This window comes from Dysidea avara, chromosome 12 (assembly GCF_963678975.1).
Source record: "Dysidea avara chromosome 12, odDysAvar1.4, whole genome shotgun sequence".
Lineage (NCBI taxonomy): Eukaryota > Metazoa > Porifera > Demospongiae > Dictyoceratida > Dysideidae > Dysidea > Dysidea avara.
Window position 1 is genome coordinate 9,192,150 of NC_089283.1, and position 7,435 is coordinate 9,199,584.

General features: G+C 37.8%; 1 long non-coding RNA gene across 1 annotated transcript; it reads left to right on the plus strand.

Moving 5' to 3' along the window:
• The first annotated feature begins 2,536 nt into the window (after nt 1-2,536).
• Nucleotides 2,537-6,983, plus strand: LOC136240911 (uncharacterized). The gene is made up of 3 exons (XR_010694020.1): nt 2,537-4,808; nt 4,863-5,093; nt 6,526-6,983. It is a non-coding gene; the product is annotated as an uncharacterized lncRNA (long non-coding RNA).
• The last annotated feature ends 452 nt before the right edge of the window (nt 6,984-7,435 follow it).

Below are 7,435 nucleotides of genomic sequence, written 5' to 3' on the forward strand. Positions count from 1 at the left end.
CTTGACTCCAGTGTTGATGTCACCATTTATGATTCCCTACATTTCACCATCTCTGAGGACACTAAAGCTCAACTAGCCAAACTGCTGAAATCACAAAAGAAAACCATCACTATCAAATTTGCTAGTACAAACAAGCAGGCTGGTACTGATGACTGCGGATTATTTGCAGCTGCTTACTCCACATCTCTGGTTTATGGACAGGATCCAAGCTGCTATGTTTATAACCAAGGAGTGATGAGAAAACACCTAATCAAATGCTTTGACGAACGAATGGTTCAACCCTTTCCAGTTATTAGAGCAAGAAGAGCTGGAAGTTCTAGTCTCATCAACATCGGTGTTTATTGTTATTGCAGATGTGTGAATGATGGAGCTCCTATGGTATGCTGTGACAATGAAGAATGTAAAGAGTGGTTTCATTTTAACTGTATCAATACTCAAGTTCAGAAAGGGAAGAAGTGGTACTGTAAGAGTTGTCAAAATTGATTGATGGGGTATTTATATAGCTATGTACACTAATTTCTGTCAACAAGACTGTATTTTTTAACTATATGCTGTAGCATGCAGAGGCTATGTAGCCTCAAGTTTAATGATCACATCACTTATTCATTTGTTATTTAACCTCACGGTCACAGTAATCGGCATAGCCGTTCTTATCGGAGCAGTAATGTTATTAAAACAGCTATCATGCATTAATGTTAATCCATGCACAAGTTAAAAATTGTGCTGAATAGCTAGCTACAATCACCTCTAGCTCTATAGACGGGTTGCCTTTTTAAGGCGTGGTCGTTTTGCCGTAAATTTTCCACATACTTTCCGAGTTCGCTAAGTCAAAAATGTATTACGGCTATTGGAGAAAATGAACGTTTCGGTTAACTTTAGCAAGCAAGAGTTAGCCAGCCTTCAGAACAGAAAGTATGTTATAGAGAAAAGTTCGAGCTATAACATATCCAGCGTGTAAGGTGAAGGCTGAGCGAGAAGATGATTTTCTCTCCAACTCGGGTTTTTGGAAAGCGATAAAACTCGCTGAAAACATTCTTTGTAAGACTTTGCTACTACTTAGAATGATAGACTGGATGATTTTAACTCACCTTGTACCTTTGAAGAATCAAAAACGTTTGTCAAACTATTTTTAAAAATGGGTTTTTTGTTGACTTCTTGACCATCTGTGTAGTTTTGTGTACTGTTCTTTGTATACCCTTTTGTGTTGTATGTTTATGTATGTATGTATGTATGTATGTATATATGTATTTGTGTATGTATGTATGTATGCTTGTTTCGCAGGGCTCCACTGAAAATCAGTGTTTTTCACTGAGTGGAATCCCTGTTTAAATATTACAATTACAATTACAATTACAATTACAACATTGCAATCATGCGTAAAACGGAAAGTCGCGTTTTCTTTCGTTACACAAGGGACACGCCCTAAATAGGCAACCCGTCTATACGTAGTTCTACTTAGAGTTAATATTTATACAGTGGCATGCAAATAGCTATAATAATTATACAACTCAATAGCACAGAATAAGCACGAAGATTTAATTATTACTTAAATATAATAGTCACCAAACCATCGAAGCAGTCTCGGTCTCGCCTGGTCCGCGGACACAGTCGCGGTCCTCCATGGCTTTTCTCGCGGCTTTGGATGTATATAGCTACAGTACACAGCAAAAAATACCACATTTCCGGAGGTTATATCGGTACAGGAAATGTCAAGGAAATTTTCTGTTTGAATTTCTGACACATTTCCTGTACTTGTACATATCACCTTTCCAAGTGATTTCCAGTTTTGCAGGAAATGCCACTTTCAAAAATGTCAAGGAATATTTTGTTCATATTTCTGGCACATTTCCTGCTCTAATACATGCCACCTTTCCAGGCAATTTCCACTCATGCAGGAAATGTCACATTTCCTGGAACTGGAAATGTCAAGGAAATTTTTTGGTTTACATTTCTGACACATTTCCTGTACTTAGCTATACATATCACTCTTCCATCTAATTTCCAGTTGTGCAGGAAATTCCACAACCATATTTTGTCAAGGAGTTCTTTGTTCACATTTCTGGAACATTTCCTGTACTAGTACATACCACCTGTCCAGGTGATTTCCAGTTATGTGGAAATTTCAAGGTAATTTGTTTACATTTCTGGTGCATTTTCTGTATTAGTACATATCACCTGTTACAATAGTTTGCAGTTAGGCATGTAATATAAGTTTGACACGTGCCACTTTTACTGTCATTGATTTGAAGTTACTATGGAATTTTAAATTGATATGGTTACACTTCAGCTCAAATTACTGTAGAATTTTGCAATAATTTTATTTTCAGTTTGTACTATGCAGTTTAACTGGTAGCTAAAGGTAGAATTATTTCATGAATATATCTGCATCCACTGAAAAGTCTATCGCACACTTCACAGTTTTTGTTGTCTTGCAGAATATAGAAATTAACCCATGCACCAAACTTTAATCTCGTGATCAATATACCTATATATGTAATAACAAATTGTTACAGCTCAAAAAATGCTACATGCTCTTTGATATAATAGGTTTGCCACAATTTGTAAGTGCTAGTAATGGTTAAACAAACAAATGGGTGGCTTTCCAGACACTCTCTATTGAGCCCCATTGGTAACCATGGCACAAAACAGAAAACAAGCAACCTTTGCATAATTACGTCACTTTGTATTATGAATTACACAGGATCACCATAAAATTAAATAATATTATAGGCTGTTATGTGTCATCTCACAATAAGCAAAAAATCATTTTATCGATGAGCTGGAACAATTTTCTATACACAGCGAACTGGGAAACTCATCTCCCATACATTTTCTACAGTACCTGTTGGAACTTCAGCACACACCTTTCTACTCTTACCAGAGGAGTACCACTATAACCAGGTCAACACATAATTATGTATATGAAACCAATGAAGCTACCACCCAGTAGCCACTACTGCTACTGGATCATAGCAGTAGTGGCTAGGATCCATTGTGCCACTACAACTACAATAAAATTTCTGGGATAAATTTATAAAATTCTCACCAGCATACGTATATGTAGCTAACTCAACTCAGATATTTTCTACTATCAGCAGCCACAAACTATAGGGTGGTCCGTTGAGACACTATTGACAATGAGTCAATGAAGGGGACTGAACACCATTAGGAGCTATATTGGCTACAAGAAGTATATGTCTATTTAAGGTAGTATTCCCACACACTTTATCATAGAAAAACGACTCTACATAATGTATGAGTTTGACACCACATCAAATGGGGTCGACATTGTGATGTGTGCTTTTGCTTTACATCTGATGCATAATTACTTACATAGAATGCACTTAAAAGATTTTGGTGTAGCTATTTGTCAATTTCCAGTTTGGCTCAGTGGGAATTGCACATGCTGTGTAGCCAAAGCTGATCATACATGCAAAATTCTGTATCGAATTCAGGGGCAGATCCAGGGGGGGTTCAAAGGGTTCCATGGAACCCCCCTTTTGAAAGAAGAGCCTCTCTTACTCGAGATACTCTAATAGAGAAGTCACAGTAGTCTTTTGAGGAGCAGTGTAGCAAGCTATATGTATACAGTTATAAATAAGGAAATGTAGTTGGTGAGGGCATCTATGGTGAGGGGCAGCTATTGTCAGCAGGTAATGACCTTTTTTTTTTTGATCTTCAACTTACAGCTAGACTGAAGTTGCAATTTAAAGTGGAACCCCCCCTTTTAAAAGTCTGGATCCTCCCCTGTAATTATATAATCAACTCCTTCATGTATTACAGTAGCTACTACGTGTTTCAGCATGTCTCGGGCACTGAGCCAGATTGCCAGTTGCTCACAGCACTAATCACCTGTGGGCACTGAAACCATCTCTGCCTCTGGATCCAGATTGCACTACTTGTCCTGAACAATTAAATTGATCAAATCTGATAAGTGTGAACCAAAGTGTAACCAAACAACACTACCAAGCAGGGCTGGCTCTGGCAAAATAGGGGCGGGTGGGCCACCACAGTTGAGGGCATAGCAATTGTAGCATATTTTCAAGGGGGTCTGGGGGCAGGCCCCCCCTCCACCAGAAAAATTTTTAAAATCATCACTCAAGCCTGAGATGCAGCAATCTGAAAGCATTTTTAACGTAATTTAGTTGGGTGCTGACAGTTGCATGCTGCTCAACAGAATCTTTGAAGTAAGTCTGAGTGTACTGAAGGGCTGAAATAATATCAAGTAGCAAACTCTTACGTGCAATTGTATGGCTTCTCGTACGTTAGTCTGTGCACTAGAGTTTAAAACCATAGATTATTGCCCTCTATATAATCTATGGTATAGCTACGTATAATATTTAGCTAGCTGTACATAATATGAGGGAAGATACTCTCTTTCTCTTCTAGAGTAAAAGGTTGGGTGGGTCGCAAAGAGCAAGAATTTTAACCGATCGATTTTAACCTAAGCGCGCAACTTAATAGTTTTTTTCTGACAAAAGTTGAGGCGTTTGTTATGCTGCGCGGGAACATTAAAAATGGCGACGTTGGCAGGTGCTGGCAGAAAGTTGGAGAGAATCGAAGCGTTCTTCTGTGACATAGAGAAAGAGAAGACTCCGCAAGCAAGTAGTGAAATAAAAGGATGCCAGTGAAGCGGCCGTCTCGACTCGAGGGGTTCTGGACTCAAGTCACTACTCGCACATCACCCGCCTACCTTAACAGCTATAATTCCATATGGGTATGTGAAAAGGAATGGTATTATTGCCACTGCTTCTAATGTGAGGAAACAAACAAGCTCTTCTTACTACAACTCGGTGCAGGAAAACAAGGTAGGCATCATTTAGAGTCGCCTAGTCCAGTACACAAATATTTATTATATCCAGGTTATCAAAATCGCACTCATCAATAGAGTAGTATGTCTGGAGATAAATATAGTGTTACTCGTCAGCAGAATGTATCACCAGATATATTAAGAAAATGGTAGCTTTGCCAAGATGGTGAACATCATTAAGACTATAGCACCTGTTGAAATAGTCCATCGGACCTCAGAATGCCAACCTACAATTGAGTTTGAGCTGTTACTGAATGTCGTTGATGTGTCACCTGGTCTGTAGGTGAGGTTCTCTTTTGTGATTACAGGTCTTGTTTGTAATTATGTATTTGTTTGTAGTATGTGTTTATTCTGTGGTGTATCATTAAACAAGGCCACAAACAGACATCCTGTTCAAAATATGTGTAACCTTATATCCTACATTGCTCATATTTTGCCTACAGTAATTGTGCTAAGTAGTACCTTGAGTAGTATGTATGCATTCCCAGGTGCATTTGGATTGAACATAATACCACACAGTACTTTACCATTATTTGTAACTTGATTTTAGAAAGCAGATCCAAATTATACACCAGGGGAAATTGAACAACCACCTCTAGTGGGTAGCTACACTGTCAAACTATCCGGCGATTTTGATGCTCAAAACTGGTTTCTTGAGGTTATGTTTTCTGGGTGCCCTGTCAGGCTCTAGTCACATTTTCTGGCTTTGACACGAGGACCTCGCTTCATGAGAATCAGTGGTGGATGGCCTTCAACAGCCAGCCAAAGATTTTGGTATTGATTCTGCTGTATTTCAGCCACTTAAGGAGCTAGTTTTCAAGAATAGCTGCCAACCTGCTACTAATAGGCCTAATGTATTTTGTGGAGTGGACTCACACTAAGTTAGAAACAGCTTCTTAACAATTATCCAGGAATTTCCTAGTTCTTGTACCACTGTAGACACTAATGTCAAGCTAAAACTACTGAAGCTGCGCTTCCTACAAAGTCACAAATATCGCACGTGCACTAATTTATTAGAATATACGTTATAATAGTGCATAAATAGTTAGATATAGGCTACACATAGCCTTTTCTACACAGTCTATATAGTGACAACATATTTTTAGATGTAAACTAGCTTAGCGGGCAGCATTAAGCGGATAGCGCAATACTAACTACATCGCTAAGTATTTACTTCTGGTCATTCACAGTAGCCTATCCACTAGTACTAAGCAGTAAAGCAGCAAAGGAATTAATCCTACGCAACTACAATAGCCTCCACCACTGCTAGTATGCACAAGTACACATGTTTTGTAAATATTCTATTAAATTAGTGCATTCGCGAACTCTGTAACTTTGTAGGAAGAGCAGCTTCAACAGTTTTAGCTTGATAATGGTGTTTCCAGTGGTACAGGAGCTAGATAATGCCTGGATAACTGTTAAGAAGCTGTTTAGTTCAGTGCATGAGTCCAGTCTGCGAGTCCAGTCTGCGAAATACATTAGGTCCTACTATTAATGTGTTTTCTATGCATAGTATTAATGTATTCAGTTTTTCATATTTGTTGGCCCTGACCACAAACATTTTTCGTATGGTTACACTGGATCTGTTTTCAGTAATCTTGCATCGTTCAACTTTCTTAAATGTCCAAGAAAAATAGTTATATTGTAGTGTAGGTTGCATTTTTTTTGTTAATGTGTATTATACCGTGCATTCATTTACATTATACAATTTGCAGAAACTTCAATAAAGTGGAGCAGCTGTAATATGCCGAACTTAAAGGCAAGGTGGAAATAGCTATCAATCAAGAAGATATTAAGTGACATCGATACACCAAGAGAGCAGAGAGACATCTAGCAAGGAGTGACACGATGAGCTAATGAAAGTTAAAACTCAAGCTTAAGGAGTAAACATGCTGATATGATGATAAAGATGGTAGTCAATTAAACAGGTTCAGCCCAGGTGATCATACGTTGTCCCAAGCAAAAGAAATTTCGTGATGGGTCACAAAATCTGATATATGGTACTGTACTATGTGACTAACTTGTAGCTATATTATACCCTTGTAACTGTGTACATGTATATAATGTAATACCATGTAGATATTATTGTTTACAGTTTTTACCACATGTATAAGTTTCATTGATACTGTACAAGAAATGTATTTGAAATTTCATTAATACTGTATAGAAGAAATCTGTTGGAAATGTCATAGATATTGTATAAGGGAAATCTGTAGGAAATTTCATAGATATTGTATAGGGGAAATCTATAGGAAATTTCATAGATATTGTATAGGGGAAATCTACAGGAAATTTCATAGATATAGTATAGGGGAAATCTATAGGAAATTCCATAGATATTGTATAGAGGAAATGTATTGGAAATTTCATAAATACCTTATAGAAGAAATGTGCAGGAAATTTCATATGTCCAGTGCAGGAAATCTGCAGGAAATTGTGCCCTATCATGTAGTAGGAAATGTACAGGAAATTTGCAAATTTCCAGTACATTTCCATCTCCCGGATATGTGCTGGAAATGTCACCTGTCCTGTAAATTTCCTGTACATATCCTGCTACAGGAAATGCCACATTTTTTCCTGTGACGTAGATAGTTAATGATTGATCATTCCAAGCATCATAGTTCA